The sequence below is a fragment of the Rhineura floridana genome, chromosome 1 (assembly GCF_030035675.1).
Source record: "Rhineura floridana isolate rRhiFlo1 chromosome 1, rRhiFlo1.hap2, whole genome shotgun sequence".
Lineage (NCBI taxonomy): Eukaryota > Metazoa > Chordata > Lepidosauria > Squamata > Rhineuridae > Rhineura > Rhineura floridana.
In genome coordinates, this window is record NC_084480.1 from 15,472,830 (window position 1) to 15,491,924 (window position 19,095).

Genomic DNA, 19,095 nt, shown 5'->3' on the forward strand with positions numbered 1-19,095 from the left:
GTTGTTGTTTTTGCACACCACACCACAGATGCTCATCAAACTACAAAGGAAGAAGTCCAGAGCAGCTAAAACAAACAAGCAAACTTTGGTTTGTCGTGATCATCTGTGGGATGACTCTGGACCTAGAAAGATTCCTCCCTTGGTTGATTTGCAGGAATATGATCCTGTAAACAAACCATGGCTTAGTATTATGTTCAAATCAGGCCATTCTGTAGCTATTACACAGCTCGGAAGACCCTGATATCCTTTAAGATTGTGCACATGGAACATCCAGTCAGCAACATCTGTTCCATGGTTTTAGCTTGGATGTGATAACAACCAAATCCATACTTTGTTGGGAGCAATGAAGTTGTTAGGAGATCCCTCTCACAGAGCTACAATTCCCAGAATTCCCCGGGAAGAGGGATAGATTGTTAAACCACTCTGAGAATTGTACCTCTGTCCGGGGAATTAGGATCTCCTAATAACACTCAGCATACTTAACAAACAGTTCCCAGGATTCTCTGGGGAAGCCATGACTATTTAAAGCGCTATGATATTGCTTTAAATGTACAGTGCTGATGGTGCCTTGCTAGTGAAGAAACTAGATGATGTTGCATCAAAGCAAGTGTTATGCCACATTTTTCTGTCATTTTCCTTAGCACAAAAAGTCCCATCTTTGGGGGAAATGGGTTTGTTTGTTGTGCAAGACCTCCCAATCAACTAAAACTGAACAACCTGAATTTACTGGTATGGGACTGAATCTCACCTGAAAATAGCAACAAACTTGAAGTGCCCTAGGATAATTGCCATTCTCACACTAAAACATTTTTAAAAATCACTCTCACTCAGGCAAGTATCTCTGTCAATAATTTGAATTCAAGGTATACTTGCTGGCAAATACAATTCACCCCACAATGGAAACAATTACTGGGGTGATGTCACCTAGGCCAGTCTTCTCCAACCTGGTGCCCTCCAGCAATTTTAGACTACAATTCCCATAAATCCCAGCCAGGGAGTTGTAGTCCAAAAGAGGTGGAGGGCACTGCTAATCTAGATAGCTCTACAGAACTATTCAGACAAACACCCCCATATGTTCAAATAATATATGATGGGTGAGTAGGCTCACACCCACAAACACATTCCTCAAATGCTGACACATCCCCTGACCATGTCCCCTGCCACACAATGCATGGTCACCAGGGAGTGTGGCCAGTGGGTGTAACAGTGGCCACATCTGCATCATGCATATAAAGCATTTATACCACTTTGGCTTCCCCCAAAGAATCCTGGGAATGGTAGTTTCTTAAGGGTGCTGAGATAGGATACCCTAGTTCCCAGGACTCTTTGCAGGAAGCCATGACTGTTAAAGTGATACGAGTGTTTTAACCACTGGCAGCTCCATGTCAGCAACATGGACATCGCCTTGGACAGCTCCTGGAAAGTTCAGACTAAAACCCAGAGCAGATTCCATTGCCCCACTGACATGGAGCCACCAGCCACCACTGGTTAAATGTGTGGTATGGATGTTACCAGTATCAGAGGGGCATGGATTGCCACCCTGCTCCCCTTTCGACATGGGAGGGGATTTGTCTGAGCAGCTCTAATGGTAGGCCACATTTCTTTTGGGTAGACCAAAGAGGCAGAGGGCAGAGCTAAATGAACATGTGGTCTAATGCAGCAAAGCATCTTTTGTCCGGGATGTTTCACCACAGGTTGTTCCTGGTGACTTGTATGGCTGTCTTGACAGGACTGGCTAGAATATTTGTGACTTGTTCATTTTGTGGAATCGCTGCACTTAGCAATGGAGCACAGAAAGCCACCGTCTTGAGTATGCCAACCTCAGAAGGTGGTGCTGGCTTAGACAGCGCAGAAGATTTAGGTTAGCTACTGGTCTCTCTCTCTATATGTATACAGTATATTCAGATGGAGACATTTGGAGTCATTTCTTCATCTTAAAACAAGAGTATGTATGCTCATGAAAAAAACACTATGCTAAAAACTTATTTTGAATCGATCATATTTTTATGGCACCTGTGGATGTCTTCCTTCTGTCTTTTCCATGTTTTGAGAACATAGGAAGCTGCCTTATACCGTCATACCATTTGTCCATCTAGCTTGATGTCTGCAATGACTAGCAGTTGTTCTCCAGCGTTCCAGGCAGGAGCTTTTCCCAGCTCTAGACACCTGCCTGCAAGGCAGATGCTTTGCCGCTGAGACATGATCCTTTCTTGCCTCTAGCTGCCCAATTCAAAGGGGAAACCAGCAGAGGGCCCTGGTATCCTTCACAAATTTAATTTGATTTGATTGACCCTCACTTACTTCTTATAATCTTGTTACTGCTGCTGGCTTGCCATTCCTTTGTCAGGCAGATTGGATGTCAATAGACCAGAATGATTGATAGATGTTTCTTCAATGCGGGCTATGTTATTTTATTGATTGATTTGGTTCGATTGTCTTAAATTTATATTCTATCTTTCTTTCATCAAGGAACCCAAAGCAGTATACGTTGCTTCCCACGTGGTCTCCCATCCAGGCACTGACCAGACTTAGACCTTCTTAGCTTCAACAAGGTGGTGGCCTCGTGTGCCTTCAGACCATACCTGGGGACCATGTTATGAAATAGCTGGAGATCTCTCTTGAGTGTTTCGAGTGAGTTTGGAAGGGGATGGAGTAGAGCACATGCTGTACATGCAGAAGGTCCTAGGTCCAATCTCTCCAACTCCAGTTAAAACAGGCATGGGAAGCCTCCAGCCTGTGGGCCAAATTAGGCCTGGCACGGATCCTAATCCCGCAAGACCATTTTCCCCAAGCCATGCCCACCTGCTCCACAACTGATGTCAGATGATTCCATAAACCCTTGATCGTGATGTCATAAGCCCTGCTGGAATCGACCACACTAGGGGAGTGCTTGAAAATCCCACTCTCAGCAGGGACTTTCCTTGGCAACCTGGCTTGAGTTCACATTAGGTTACAAAGGAAGAAAGGAAAGAATTGAGAGTGCACTCCTGATTCTTTCATTTGAACTGGGGTTATCTGACACCAGGTGATGGTTGGTAGATGGGTTGCCATGCCCATCTGTTAAAGTGACCTGTAGGGGGTAGGCAAGCTCAGAATCCAGCCCATTGGCCAAATCATCCCTTAAAAGGACCAGATAGCTGGTGATAAGGAAGATATATACCTGAGACCTGGGAGTTCTGCTGCTGGTCAGTACAGGATAGTCTGGCCCAACCTCAGCTAAAGAGAGATGTGCAAGGGGTATGTGTAACAGTATAAGTATATGTCAAGCGAGTGTGGGGAACCTTTGGCCCTCCAGATATTGCTGAACTACAAGTGCCATCTTCCCTGGCCACTGGGAGTTATAGTTCAGCAATAACTGGAAGGCCAAAGGTTCACCAGTACGCCTGATGTAAAGGGACAAGAGGAGCAGTTTTGGATGAGAACAAATCCCTCTTTCTCCATGCCCTTCCTCAACCTGGTGCCATTCAGTGATGCTGCACAGAAGCACATGGTTTTTATCCACGAATCAGAGGAGCAGAATGTTTCCCCTGCTCTCTCCTCAAGTAACGTCCCAAAGTAACACTGGAAACATTACAATTACAGCTCAAAAGTAATGAAGTTACTCCTCGTTCTATTACAATCAAAATGTAAAATCACCCACTAGTTCCTCAAAAAAGTAATAAATTACAAGTAATTCATTTTTCCTAATGAGTTACTTCCAAGCTCTGCTTCAGACCAGGCTCAGCGTCAGTGGTTTGCCAGGTCAAGCACTGACCAAGGGCCCCTGAGGCTGGGATGGTGGAGCTTCCACTCCACAATCCCTGCCAGCATCAGATTGCAGGCCGCAACTGGACAGTGGCATGGATTGTGGAGTGGGAGGTCCACTCTCCCAGCCAATGTTACCCCCTCATGCATGTGCAGCTGCCATGTGCTTAAATACACCCAGTCACATCATGTCACATGGCGACCTCATGAGTCTTGGGTGATGGCAGGCATGCACACTGATGCACAAGGTGGCGCAACTGGGTGGATTTAAGTGCATGCATGCATGCATACACACACACGGGCAAAGCAGGCTAGTGCCTGAGAGCTTGCGGCAGGCAGCCCTGGTTTAGACCATTGGTCCATCTAAGGGTAGAGACACACTTACTGTTCTGCCAATTCTAGTGCGTCTCCTCTGTTTTCTGAAAACAAGGGTATATGACACAAGTCAAACTCCACCCCTTTTTACTCTAAAACCTGGTCAGATTAGCTCGAGTGTGGGGTTTTTTTTGTAATTCAGCTTCAGACAGATTTTGCAACTGATTGATAGATCAACCTGTTGCCCCTCCAGGTGTGGCCAATAGAAACAGGCAGAGACAGTGATTGGCCCAACACTTTGCTGTGGGCGGTCCTGAAATGTCTGAAGTCAGCAGTGGGGAAGGGAGATGTGTCCAGCCGAGGGCAGAGTCGCTGCAAAACGCAGCCAGAAAAATCATTCTTGTTGCTTTTGAAGAAATGAGTGTGCCCACAGCCTAACGGTGTTGTCTACACTGGCAACAGGTTTTCAGAGTCTTCTCCCAGCCTATCCAGAGATGCCGTGACTGACCCTGGACCTTCTGCATGAAAGCATATGCTCTACGCTGAGCCAAGTCATGTGTTCTGACAGGATTTCATCTTTAATCTTGTGTATCTGTAATTAGGTAAAGACGAGGTGAATCCTCTCTCTGCAGGAGCCTTAAAACAGTGGAAGAAGTTCTGCCAGGGATTGTTGACACAAAGAACAGAGCCTTCTAGAGGATAAATAGCAACTTATAATTTTAGCTGGCAAGCAGAAGCAGGGGACAATTTTGGAAGAGCCATAGCTCAGTGGTAGAGCATCTGTTTGGCATGCAGAAGGTCCCAGATTCAGTCCCCAGCATCTCCTGGTAGGCATCTCTTTGATCTACCAATGCTGGACTATATGGGTTTTTCCCCTGATCCTGCAGGGCTCTTCTGGATCCAGCATCCCCACTACCTTCTTATATGTACCTGTAGGATCTGGTGCACTTGTGACCATTATATGTCATGGGAATACCTAGTGCAATCAGCACCGGACCCTGACAAGGTCCCACTCCCAGGTTTTTGCTGCAGAGTGAACCCCTCATTTAAAAGGTATCCATTCCCTGCTTTTCCCCAATATTCTCTCAGTGTGTGGAAACATAAGAAGAGCTTGCCGGATGAGGCCAAGGGCCCATCTAGTCGAGCATCCTGTTTTCACAATGGCCAACCAGATGTCCTAATGGGAACCCACAAGCAGGACCTGAGTGAACCAGCACTCTTGTGATTCCTAGCAACTGATATTCAGAAGCATACTGGAGTGAGCATTGTTGTGCAAACTGAGCAGGATTTAACCCCAAATCCTGCTGTGTTGGCTATGCATGCCAGTTCACTGCAGCCCACAGAGAACTGAACCCCCCCTCAGCTGATGCCACCCCCCATTGGAGTGACATCAGCTGATCGACAGGTAGGTGTGGTTTTGGGGGGGAAATGGCCTCATGGGCCAAATTGGAATCTCTGGTGGGTCACAATTGGCCTGCAGGCTGGAGGTTCCCCACCCTTGGCCCACCTGAAAGCTTTCAAGAAACAGGAGACTGGTTGCTTGCTTACCAGAAGTAGATATATTTTCAGATAAAGAACAGCATGCTATCTCGAGCAACAAATTGGCACACCTTTTGGCCAACACATTGATTTATGGGGGGGGGGGAAGGGGAGCTTCTCCCCAGGAGTAGCAGTGAGGAAATTTTCCTGCTTGCTGCTACCTATCAATTTGGCAAATGGGAGCAGTACCTAGTGGGAAGGGCAGGCGTATACCTAGCCAAATGCCCTGAAACCCTCTGACAAAGGGATCGTTTACATTAGCAACAAGAAGCTGCTATTCCCTGGGTGGAGTCCAGTTCAAAGGGTTCTGTGGATGCCTGGGGCCAGGTATACAAAGGCATGTCTTCAGCCTTGTGGTGACATTAACGGGAATTAGTATTTTTCCAGAATGCAAGGATTTGGTTTGCACAAGTCACTGACAGCGACAAACCTGCATGGAAGTGATAAGGAAATAGATGCTCAAGGATTTAACTGTAACTACTGCAGGGATGGCGGTCCCTTGTCCCAACACACTGTTGTTTGTTGTTATATGCCTTCAAGTCAATTACGACTTATGGCAACCCTATGAATCTGTTTTTGGATATATTCATAGGGTTTTCACTGTAAGAAGCATTCAGAGGTGGTTTACCATTGCCTTCCTCTAAGCCTACAGCACTCGGTATTCCCAGGTGGTCTCCCATCCAAGTACTAACCAGGCTTGACTGTGCCTAGCTTCTAAGATCAGAGGAGATCTGGTATGTTCAGAGTAGTATGGCCGTAGGCTCCCAACACACTAGCAACTGCAAAATATCCAGTTCCAATTGGAGGCATTAACTGAAGGATTGCAGGTTGCAGATTTCTTTATCTAATATTAATTTGCACGGACTAGAGGGCCCCTAAATGGATAACAGTATTTTGGTTATTCATGTAGCTCAGGAATGGGGAACCTGTCTATGGCCCTTCAGATGTTGTTGGACTCCAACTCCCATCAGCCCCTGCCAGCACAGCCTGAGATCAGGAATGATGGGAACTGTGGTCCTCCAACACACGGAGGTGATCTACCACTGCCAAGGCATTTGTATTCAAACAGCACTGCATAAGAGAACAGAGTTTGGGGAGAAGGGCTACAGCTCGATGATAGATCACCTGCGTTGCATGGCATCTCCCTTATCCAAAGTCCTAGAAAGCTGCTGTCAGTCAGACAGTGGAGACTGGTGGCTCCGATGTCAGTGGGGCAGTGAGTCCGGTCCGGTTTTAGTCCAGATTTTCAAAGAGCTGTCCAAGGTGCTGAAAGGTGCTAAAACCTGGACCAGATTCGCTGCCCCTCTGACATTGGAGCCATCAATCTCAGCTGCAGTCAGAGTGGCAATACTCAGCTACATAGACCAAGAGTCAGACCACAGTATAAAACAGCTTCCTTTGTAACTAGGAGGCACAATTTCAGTTTAAAAACGAAATAGGCAGGATGAACCATATAGCCAAAACTAGTTCATCCATATAACACAAAACATGAATATTGCTTTGTTTGACTCTGGATACCACAGGAAACTAATGATTTGTTCTCCAAAACAGCCAAAGGCATTTGAGTCTGACAGTACATTACAGTTGCCGCTCCTCCCCTCCCCCCCTTTCTGGCACACTTCCTCTGCCATTAAATACTTGCCTGACTAGCACGAATTAAACAACCACTACATCACCATGCTGGAGGAAATCACACCTGTTGAATTTCTGCCTGTGGCACTGGCATTATGGCTTTTTAATGCCTTCACTCACAGCCTGTATTTGCTTTTGAGCCTGGGTCTTTGTTGTCCTTTGTGAGACCCCAGCTGCATGTGCGCAGGGAGGTTATTTGCGGTCAAAGCCAGACCCTCCCCCACAACGCCATTCATTCCCTAGCACCTCTCCACTCCCTCTCTCCATCCCTCTCAACCCCAGATTAAGTATGGATCGGGAGCCTGGCAACCGGAGCCTGATTAAATCCTGATGTGTGTTGCTTGCTTGTTTCCCCTCCACCACCACCATCACCACCATATTCCTCATTCTCTCCCAGTTCAGAAGAAGAGGCATAAAAGAGCAGGGAAAGGAAAACTGCTGCATACTTGGATAATATTCATTTTTTAAAAAACTTAATTTTACCCTCAACTTATCTGCAACCCCCCCAAAAAACACAATACCCAAAGAAATATAAACTCAATTAAAAAAACAAAGCCCCACCCCCCAGATACAGCTAAACTATAATTCAGCCTTCACCAACATGGTGCCCTCCATATGTTTTGGACTACAGCGCCTATCAGCCACAGCTAGCAAGGCTGTGAAGGCTGGGGGGTGATGGGAGTTGAAGTCCAAAACATATGGAGGGCACCACGTTGGTGAAGGTTGCTATAATTAATATCTAGTGGAAAAAATTAAATAAATAAGGAGGGAGGGAGAGAGACTGATCTTATGCACATTTAACTCAGAAACAAGTCAAACTTCAACAAGATTTCTAGGCTAGCACAATCCTAAACATATCTACTCAGAAGGGGTGTAGTTGTCGGGGCTTATTAGACCTCTTACTTTTTTAAGAGCAGGATCCCAGCAGGGTTCCTATGTCTCCAACATCCTGCAAGCCAATCCTTGTGAAAGAGGAGTGTGTTAGCCACTGAGAAGAGTCTTCTAACATGCTTCCTTGACCTTTCCTCTGAATGGAGCCAATCAGAGCAAAAGAAGGTGAGTCAGCCACTGAGAAGTCTCTTCTCAGTAGCCAACACTTTCCCCTGTCATACTTATTGGCACCTAGGGGCATCTGTTGTTGTAGGAGAAGGCATTCACAAGGATCTCATTCTCAACCCTGCAGCAAAAAACAGGAAGGAGGAAAGTGGCAGTGACTATCACTACACCACTGGTACACACTAACTCTTTTGTAGCACAAAAATGTAGTTTTTCCTGATCTGGCATTATTCATGTTCATCCTCAACATGCTGCCTTCAATCTAGATCAGGGATGGGGAACCTTCAACCTCTGGTCTAATCATGGCCCCCAAGGGGTCCAGTTTAGCCCCTAAGGCCATTTCCCCCAAACCACGCCCACCTGCCCATCTGCTGGCGTCACTAGTGAGGGTGGGTGTTTGAAGGTATGCTCCCATCTGCCCATCAGACACAGAGATCTGACAGAGAAGCTTGGAGGGGGGTGTTTTAAGGCGCTGTCCCATCCACCCTTCAGCTAATGTGCCAACTGAAGAGTGCTTCAATCCCTTCTGTGTAGAGGGGGGGGTGTTTGAAGGCACGCTCCCATCCTGGGCAGGAAACTAGGGCTTCAAAGGGAAGCATCGCCTGATGTCAGGTGATTGACAAGGTGGGCAGCCCCACCCACCTATCCATTTTGGCCCACCAGGAGTTGGGGAGATGAAGATCTGGCCCTCTAGCCAGAAAAGGTTCCCCACCCCCTGATCTAGATTGATTCTAGATCTGGCCGTCCAGAAGGGTAGGTGGGTTACTTGATACACATTTAAAACTCCTCCCCTTAATTAGGTTATCCACACCTTTTCCTCCCTGCATGTGCCCCAGGTGAATAAAGAAGGAAGTGGTGATGGCGATCTTGATTTTCACCCATCCACAATGTAATTGGGCAGGTGTGGATACACTACCACCCCTTGCCGGGACTACCTACATCTTTTCATGTCTGTTCACTGTTGGAAGTGGGGCAAGAGCAACTCCTGTTTTGTTCTTTTGTTTAAGCTCCAGAAGGAAGATAGAGCTAGGGTCCTCCAGATGGACAGGCTTGTTTACCTTTTTACCTGTGATGCTCTGACTGACTTCCTTCTGTTGGTAGACTGTGATGTCTTTAGGGAATCTTACCTGCCCCTCCTCCTTCCACCCTTTCCACTTCCTTTATTCTCTGACTGTCCAGGAGAGAGGAGACATCCCTTTGTCTCTGCTCTGTCTCCAAGCATGGGGCTAACTCCTACACCTGGGCGTTAGCTAGTTAGTTAGAACTAGGTATGCCTTTTCTATCTACTGTGTATTTCTATAAATAAAGTAGCTTTTCTTATTTTACTAAGTCTCAAGTCTCAGTGATGCTGATGCAGGGTAAAAGCACACACTGGCACACTCGCATTTCAACATCTGCTATTACTCTGCTGCTGTGGTGCTGCTTTTAAATGAAATAAAGCAACACAACTACACACAGCACAACATTCACGTGGACATGCTGCGGGGTAATGCACAATCAATCTGCAAAGAGCTTTTATTTTTTGGAATGAAATGCTTTTCATTCAAGAAGCACTTTTCAGGAATAAAAACCATGTGATAGGTCTAGACTGTGTATGTAAAAGAACAATAACTCAGTCTCCATTTATTCTAGAATAAAAATGTGTGTGTACACAGCCATTATGTTCCCTGTTTTAGCTATGCTTTTTTCCAGGTAAGGAGAATCTGCTACGGGTTTTAGTCCTATCTTTCAAGGAGCTGTGAAAATTCAGACTAAAACATGGAGCGGATTCCACTGCCCTACTGAAATGGAGCCACCAGCCACCACTGGTTCTATGTAAATCATGGCTGTGTAGCACACATATGTGTGTGTGTGTTCTGGCATACATACATACATAAAATGTGAGTAAGATATTGGGTGGGTGCTGGGGCAACAGCTGTATGGAAAAGGGACAATCCAGAAGCAGGTCACAAGCATATCCTATTTTTTTTTTTAAACCAGAGATTAGAAGATAAGATTCCTCTTCAATTTTATTTGGGCCTTTCTCACGCAAATGAAGGCTTATCTTTGCTGGAAGAGACTCCATCTTTTAATCTTGTGCAATTAATTTCAGTAATAATCTCTCCATAAACCCTAAGCAAACAGAGTTATTATTTCAGAATATTTGAACACTAGGGTTGCCAGGTTCAGGGCCTGAGACTGATCCTGTATCTTTAGGAGAAGAGAAAGTCAGCCAAGGGCAGGTGTTCTTCCAACTCTGTAATGGGAAAAACCACAAGGTGGAATTCTTCCTTCCCCCTGAACAACTTTTAAAGATACAGAAGACCTCTTGGTTGCCAGGCCCAGCCTCCGAGGGGTCGTCTGTATCTTTAAAAGTTGTGCAGGGGGAAGGGAGAATTCCACCTTGTGGTTTTTCCTATTACAGTTTTGCAAGAACACTTGCACTTGGCTGACTTTCTCTTCTAAAGATACAGGATCCATCTCAGGCCATGGACCTGGCAACCCTATGAACACCCAAATTTATCTTTAATTTTGGGCTGATGCACATGACACCTAAGAAAGAGTGTAGGATTAGCAGATAACCTCACCAAATGCCTTTTTCTGTTTTGGTTGTGTGGCAGAGTAGCTGAAGTACAAAACAAATAAACAAACACTAGGGAAAGGCATGTGATTAGCAGATAACCTAACACAAACTATTTTTTCTGTTATTTGGGTTGTGACTCTCACAGAGGTGAGCATCTGTTTGAAGTTCTGCTCCACAGTAGGACAACATCTTCTTCCTCAGGTCTATACATTTTCTGTAATGCATCAAAATCCTATGTGTGTTTAATTTAGAGAAGTAAGAGTAGCTAAGGGCCCCTCCAGACTGGTGATTTATGGCAGGTGTATACTGCAACATGATTTCGACACAATAATAGTGCATTAGAGGTGGATTTATTTTTCTTTAACATATTCTGAGATATTTCCCCAATGCTACCGCATTATTCCTGTCTGGAGGGGCTATAGAGCAGGTGTTGCCAGCCTGTTGTCTGCAGGCACCATGGTGCCCATGAAGGCCTTCAGTGGTGCCCCCAGTAGGTAGCCCAGAATATGAGCTTTTTTTTTTTTTTTAAAGTAAGTCTCTAGCCCTCCAGAAAGAAAGTTATGGAGAAAAATGTGCAGGCACCCTTCAAAGCAATTTATGTGAAATGAGCCAGTCTGGCTGCTCCTAGGAATCCCAAGACCTGCTGTTTTGCCCTTAATTTAGGTTGGTGACCCCTGCTATGGAGCAACAAAAGTGGAACAAAAATAAACCAGAATATTTGTGGTATAAAAAGTTACAAGATTTTAGCAGGAAATGTGCTGATTGGAAATAAAGCAGTGTGTGCCCCAAAACTTTTGCAGGAACATAAGAACATAAGAAGAGCCTGCTGGATCAGGCCAGTGGCCCATCTAGTCCAGCATCCTGTTCTCACAGTGGCCAACCAGGTGCCTGGGGGAAGCCCGCAAGCAGGACCCGAGTGCAAGAACACTCTCCCCTCCTGAGGCTTCCGGCAACTGGTTTTCAGAAGCATGCTGCTTCTGACTAGGGTGGCAGAGCACAGCCATCATGGCTAGTAGCCATTGATAGCCCTGTCCTCCATGAATTTGTCTAATCTTCTTTTAAAGCCGTCCAAGCTGGTGGCCATTACTGCATCTTGTGGGAGCAAATTCCATAGTTTAACTATGCGCTGAGTAAAGAAGTACTTCCTTTTGTCTGTCCTGAATCTTCCAACATTCAGCTTCTTTGAATGTCCACGAGTTCTAGTATTATGAGACAGGGAGAAGAACTTTTCTCTATCCACTTTCTCAATGCCATGCATAATTTTATACACTTCTATCATGTCTCCTCTGACCCGCCTTTTCTCTAAACTAAAAAGCCCCAAATGCTGCAACCTTTCCTCGTAAGGGAGTCGCTCCATCCCCTTGATCATTCTGGTTGCCTTCTTCTGAACCTTTTCCAACTCTATAATATCCTTTTTGAGATGAGGCGACCAGAACTGTACACAGTATTGAAAGTGGGATCACATATGACCTCCCCAATATCATCATGAGCATAAATCATCATGAATGTGCAATAAAAAGGACATCTGCAGGGGCCCTAAATTTAGTTGGACATACTCCCAACTAAGTAAGCATGAATAGATTGTCAGACTGATCCACTGTGTGTTTGCTTGGAGCTAAGCCATACTGTATTCAGTGACACTCCCAGGAAAGTGTGCATAAGGGTGCCATCTTAAAGCAACAATTTCCAGTGGGTGTTCTTTGTTTCCGTTTCAGACATCTGGAGTGCTACTTTAACATCATGTGGGGATTGGAAACTATAGTGATTCAGCTGTAACACTGGAAAAGAGTCTTGTGTTATCTTAAAGTCTAAGAAATGTTATTCTGGCATCAGCTTTCATGGATTACAATATGCTTCACCATATGCATGATTTTACCTACATATATAATTTAGGGTTGCCGGGTTCAGGGCCTGAGACTGATCCTGTATCTTTAGGAGAAGAGAAAGTCAGCCGAGTGCCGGTGTTCTTGCAACACTATAATGGAGAAAGCCACAAGGTGGAATTCTCCCTTCTCCCTGCGCAACAGGAAGGAAGGAATTCCACCTTGTAGTTTTTCCCATTACAGTGTTGCAAGAACACCGGCACTTGGCTGACTTTCTCTTCCCCTAAAGATACAGGATCAGTCTCAGGCCCTGAACCTGGCAACCTTCACATAATTTTGGGAAGGTGGGGAGCAGTGCCACAACAAATAAACTTACTGCTATGCATTTCTAACACTTTGGCCCCATTCATCTATGGCAGGAGTCGGCAACCTTTTTGGACCCGAAGGCACATTTCAAATTTTGAGAATGTACTGGGAACACCAGTCACAACATGGTTGCCGTGAGGGTGAGGCATAACACAAAATTAGAAAGTAGTCATAGTAAAGCTTTTCACATAAGAAATCGAATAAATATATAAATAATGGTTTTTTAAACTTTTTAAGCCTTTTTTAAAAATGTCTTTAAAGCTTTTAAAATGTTTTTAAAGTTGTTTGTTTTAAGGTATTTTAAGGTCTGTTTTTATGATGTTTTTAAGTGTTTTTAGCACTTTGTTTGCCGCCCTGGGCTGCTGCTGGGAGGATGGGCGGGATATAAATCAAGTAATAAATAAATGTATGAACAGGGTTAAAGTCATCCAGGTTCTCAGGGGGTCTTAGACCCCTTACTTTTTAGGAGTAGGCTCTCTATGTCTCCAGTATCCTATGAACCAATCAGCATGAAAGGGGAGAGTGTTAGCCACTGAGAAGACACTTCTAACATGCTTCCTTGTCCTTTCCTGCGGATTGGAGCCAATCAGAGTGAAAGGAGGCAAGTCGGTCACTGAGAAGATTCTTCTCAGTAGCTAACACACTCCTCTTTCATGCTCATTAGCTCCTAAGAACATCTGTTGTGGTGGGCGAAGGCATTATCAAGGGTAATCTCCAGGTAGGGCTAGGTAAGGACAGCCTGGCTGGGAGTCCAGAGTCTGTGAGTTCAAATCCCCGCTCATGTCTCCTGGGTGTCAAGGGCCAGCTAAGGATCACCCCACAGTGAGTGGCTCAGGGGTTATGTGCCCTGCCACCTGTGCAGCCGTGGGCAAGCTGCATAGTCCCAAGGAGCCCACTTGCCCCCCCCAGTTGCAGACAAGGAAGGGGCTGGCTTATGCAGCTGTGGCAAGCTGAGCAGGCCCTAGCCAGCTGGGGAGGACTAGCCTCAGAGGGAGGCAATGGTAAACCCCCTCTGAATACCGCTTACCATGAAAACCCTATTCATAGGGTCACCATAAGTCAGGATTGACTTGAAGGCAGGCCATTTCCATTTTCATTCTTATCCCAGCAGCAAAAAAAGGAGGGGAAGGGGAGGAGGCATGACTGTGACTATCATGAAGGGACCCTGCACTTCTGAATTTGCCACTACACTACTATGTATGACAGCATGTACAATGGTAAAATCCGGAAAGTGGTGGTGTGAGCTGCACCACTTTCAGAGTCTAGGGTGTATGTGGAGGGGTGCCATTTGTTTTAATGTTCCCCCACATAAAAGCTCAGTGCAATTAAAAAGCTGAAGGTTCTAGCTCAGCCCACATCCTGCTGCATTCGGTTTGTTCTCACAGTAGGGATTTTTTGTGTGCAAAGAAACATTCTAAAATGCGACCTTCCACCTACAACCTAAAATGGCTCAGTCCATTCTACCGCCTTGGAATCCACCACATCAAGCTCTAGTCAGGCATTTGTTAATTGCATCCCTGGAAGGGCTGCAGGGTCATGTGACCCAGCCCCAAGATGTCTAAAGGAGGGTTGCGAGTGCATTTGGCTGAGCACAGTTACAAGCCTTCCCACAATCAGGAGCCCTGTGCGATGCAGGGTCCCAGCCAGTCACAGGGAAGACTGCAGCATGGTGTAGCCAAACACACTTACAATCCTCCTTCAGAACTTCCTGCTCAGCACAGGAAAGTTGGGGCAGGAGATGTGGGGCCGGTGCACATTGCCCCATGGCCATTCCACAGAAGGCAGTTAGCAAACGCCTGAAGACAGCTCCTGTCTTCTGCACATGTAGACGCAGCCAATCAGGCATGACTAAGGAGTGAGCGAGCGGTGATTTCAGACTGGAAGCAGAGACTCTGGGCGCAGGATGGCAGAGGGGGTGAAGCCCTTCGTAAGGTTGGCTGCAGGGGCATAAAACACAAATGTCATTGTAGTTAAGGCTAATCGATAAAGAAGTGGGACAGGTGCGCCCGCCCCATTTTGCAGGAGCCAATAACTGCACAGCATTATTTGCTTGCTGTTCCTTGGGAGCACAGTTTTGCTGTCGAGCAGGGTTAAGGAACTGTTTCCGTCCTGAGGGCCACATGCTTCATCATATGCAACCTCACAGGGGCCACATGCCCGGGGTTGTGGAGCCGAAGACAAAAGAAGGCAGAGCCACAGTTGTGACCCTTGCCTTTATACAGTAGGCTGCTTTCCAGCCCCGCAGTCGTCACACATTTCTCTATCCTTCAGCCAGGAAAGCGTTATCATAGTTCAAGGACACATATCCAACCACACAAAAGCACTCAAGGATGCAAAGCAGAGCCAGCTAGGGGTGTGGCCTGGGGAGAAGGGAATTGCCTTGGGACAACTCTGGGGGCCACATAGAGGGACCTGGAGGGCCACATTCAGCCCCCAAGCCTGAAGCTGAGCCGAGAGCTATACTGGGGGTGGGGAGTGGACAGGCAGAGCACAGCTTGACAGCAAAGAGCCCAAGCCTCCAAACAGAGACTTCCTCACTGTTCCATTTTATGTTCAGGAGGCAGCTGGACAGCCACCGCTCAGATATGCTTTAACTTGGATTCCTGCAATAAGCAAAGGGTTAGACTGGATGGGCTTATAGGCCCCTTCCAACTCTTACCCTTCTATGATAATATTGCCCTTCCCCGCTACTGGCTTGGAGCCTTGCACTCCTCTTCCAATTTCTGACAAGCCCCTCCAGAATGTTGCCTGGTTAAACTGAGGATGAAGACCCTTAGTGTGGCGGCGATAGTTCCTCTAAAGCAGAGCTTGGAAAAGTTACTTTTTTAAACTACAGCTCCCATCAGCCCCAGCCAGCATGGCCACTGGATTGGGCTGATGGGAGTTGTAGTTCCAAAAAAGTAACTTTTCCAAGCTCTGCTCTAGAGGTGAAGCCTCCAGGGGCATGGGCTCCAGAGATCCTGTCTCAGGAGTTTCAGACTCAACAGCTCCTTATCTCCTCCAGAGGGCCCTGAGGCTGTGAACACACCAGTCACCTACAGCAAAGTGTTTCCATTAGCCACACCTGGAGGGGGAACAGGTTGATCTACTGATCAGTTGCAAAATCTCTTTGAATCTGATTTTTTTTAAAAATGCGCTCCAGCTGCTCCTACCAGGTTTTACAGTAAAAAGAGGTAGGGTTTGACTAGGTTCGCATGCCCCCGTTTTCAGAAGAGAGAAGTGGAGACGCACTGGAACTGGCAGAATAGGGAGTGTGTCTCTACCCTTAGTCTCCACTAGTTTGTTATGTGCCTTCAAGCTGACTACGACTTACGGCGATCCTATGAATCAATGACCTCCAAGAGCAACTGTCATGAACCACCCTGTTCAGATCTTGTAATTTCAGATCTGTAGCTTCCTTTATGGAATCAATCCATCTCTTCTTTGGCCTTCCTCTTTTTCTACTCCCTTCTGTTTTTCCAAGCATTATTGCCTTTTCTAGTGAATAATGTCTTCTCATGATGTGTCCAAAGTAGGATAACCTCAGTTTCATCATTCTAGCTTCTAGTGATAGTTGTGGTTTAATTTGTTCTAACACCCAATTATTTGTTTTTTTCGCGGTCCATGGTATGTGCAAAGCTCTCCTCCAACACCACCTTTGAAATGAGTTTTTTTCCCTCTTATCCGCTTTTTTCACTGTCCAACTTTCACATCCACACATAGAGATCAGGAATACCATGGTCTGAATGATCCTGACTTTAGTGTTCAGTGATACATCTTTGCATCTAGGAAGTTCTCTCATAGCTGCCCTCCCCAGTCCTAGCCTTTTTCTGATTTCTTGACACTAGAAACGGGGCTTTTAGTGTTACAGCTTCAGCTCTCTGGAATCCATTACCAGCCAAAATTAGACAAGAGCCTAAAACGATGATGTTTAGGCGCCTACTAAATATATTTTTGTTTAGGAATTCTTTCCGTGAGGCGTAACCCAGTCATTTACAGAATATAAATTTTATAGCTGATGAAACTGTTTTGTTGCTTTTGGAGATTGCAGGGATGACTTTCTTGATTTGGGGAGCTTGTTTTTTTGTGAGTTTTATCCTATTTTTATCTTGTATGCTGCTTGGATGGCTTTATGCTGTGAAGCGGCCTATAAATTTGAACTGTTGTTGTTGAGTTCAGGCTCTGCTGCATGCTTCATCATGAGGCTGAAGCCTGGGCTGTTCTCTGGTGATGCTGGGCTGATGGATCAGGCCAGCTCCTTCAAGGTAGAGCCCATGTGCTGTTCCAGGTGGGGGATCCTGACAAATATTCATGAACTGTCTCATTGGTACAGTCAGTGGTAGAGCATGTTCTGCATAAAGAAAACCCCACGTCCAACTGCTGGCATCTCCAGGTAGGGATAGGAAAGACCCTAGTCTGAAATTCTGGAGAGTTGCTGCTAATCACTGTGGACAATACTGAACTGGATGGGCATAGGGCAGCGTCCAACTTAGGGGAAGGGCCATAGCTCAACTCCCTTGCATGCAGCAGGTCCCAGGTTCAATCTCCCATATCTCCAGGTAGGGCTGGAAATGTCCCCTGCTTGAAACCCAAGGGAGCCACTGCCAGTCAGTGTAGACAGCCAGGGCCCCCCACTCTGCCCGTCTGTTCCCTGACCTCAACTAAACCGCAGTCTCCAACCCATTGACGTAATAAACCTTAAACAAAACTATGCAGGTAAGAAGCCAGCAGGGGTGTGGGGGCTTTCCAGTGTTTTGCACCGCCTGCAGCATGTATGACTATCTGCCTGTTGGACAGAAGTCGTGGGTGTGCTCTCGGTGCAATGAGCTCCTGGCTCTCCGGGAATGACTTCACTTCCTTGAGGCCAAGGTTCCTGACCTGGAAAAGCTGAGAGAGGCAGAGAGGTGTGTGGAGGAGGCCTTCAGGGACGTTATAGCTGTGTCCCACTCCAACGATGATAGCTCTGCTGCTATCATGGACAACGATGGTCTCGGGGAAGGAGAGCATCCAGCTGAGGAAGAGGGAAATTATCCCTTAGAAGGGACCCATTCCTTGGGGGATGAGCAGCTATCCTCTCGTGCCGAGGATATATCTCCAGGGGGTGGAGGGATCCTTGTAGTGGGTGATTCAATCATTAGGAACATAGACAGTGGGGGTGTGTGATGGGTGTGTAGACCGCAAGGTGTTTTGCCTGCCTGGTGCGAAGGTTGCGGATATCGCCCGTCGTTTAGATAGTTTGGTAGACAGTGCTGGGAAGGAGTCAGTGGTCGTGGTGCACGTTGGCACCAACGACATGGGGAAATGCAGCCGTTAGGTCCTGGAAGCAAAATTTAGGTTGCTAGGTAGGATGCTGAAAGCCAGGACCTCCAAGGTGGCTTTCTCTGAAATGCTACCAGTTCCACGCGCAGGACCAGCCAGACAGGCCCAGCTTCGCAGTCTCAATGAGTGGATGAGACGATGGTGTCGGGTGGAAGGGTTTGGATTTGTTAGGCACTGGGGAACATTTTGGGACAAGCCGGGCCTGTACAAAAGGGACGGGCTCCACTTGAACCAGAATGGAACCAGACTGCTGGCACTTAAAATTTAAAAGGTGGCAGAGCAGCTTTTAAACTGACTGTGGGGGGAAACCCGACAGGAGCTGAGAAAGGTCCGGTTCGGAATAAACCTCCCCCCTGGGATAAAAACCAAAGAAATGATGAAATTTTAAAAGGGGTAGGCCTAGAAGTAGGCATTGTGAGAGCAGGGGCACAGGATATAAATTCAGAAGAGCAAAATTACCACAGGCCTAACCACAAGTGCCAAAGACACTTGAAGAGAGACACTGCTTACAAGTGCCTGTAGGCTAATGCTAGGAGCCTGCGAACCAAGATGGGAGAACTGGAGTGCTTGGTCTTAGAGGAGAGCGTTGATATAGTGAGCATAACGGAGACCTGGTAGAATGGAGAAAACCAGTGGGATACGGTTATCCCTGGATATAAACTATATCGGAAGGACAGGGAAGGACGTATTGGTGGCGGAGTCGCTCTATACATGAAAGAAGGCATTGAATCCAGCAAGCTCGAAACCCCAAAAGAGGCA

At 46.5% G+C, this 19,095-nt stretch overlaps 1 pseudogene; it reads right to left on the minus strand.

The window, feature by feature from the left end:
* Positions 1-6,241: 6,241 nt before the first annotated feature.
* LOC133375820 (5S ribosomal RNA) lies at positions 6,242-6,360 on the minus strand (annotated as a pseudogene).
* Between the last annotated feature and the right edge of the window lie 12,735 nt (positions 6,361-19,095).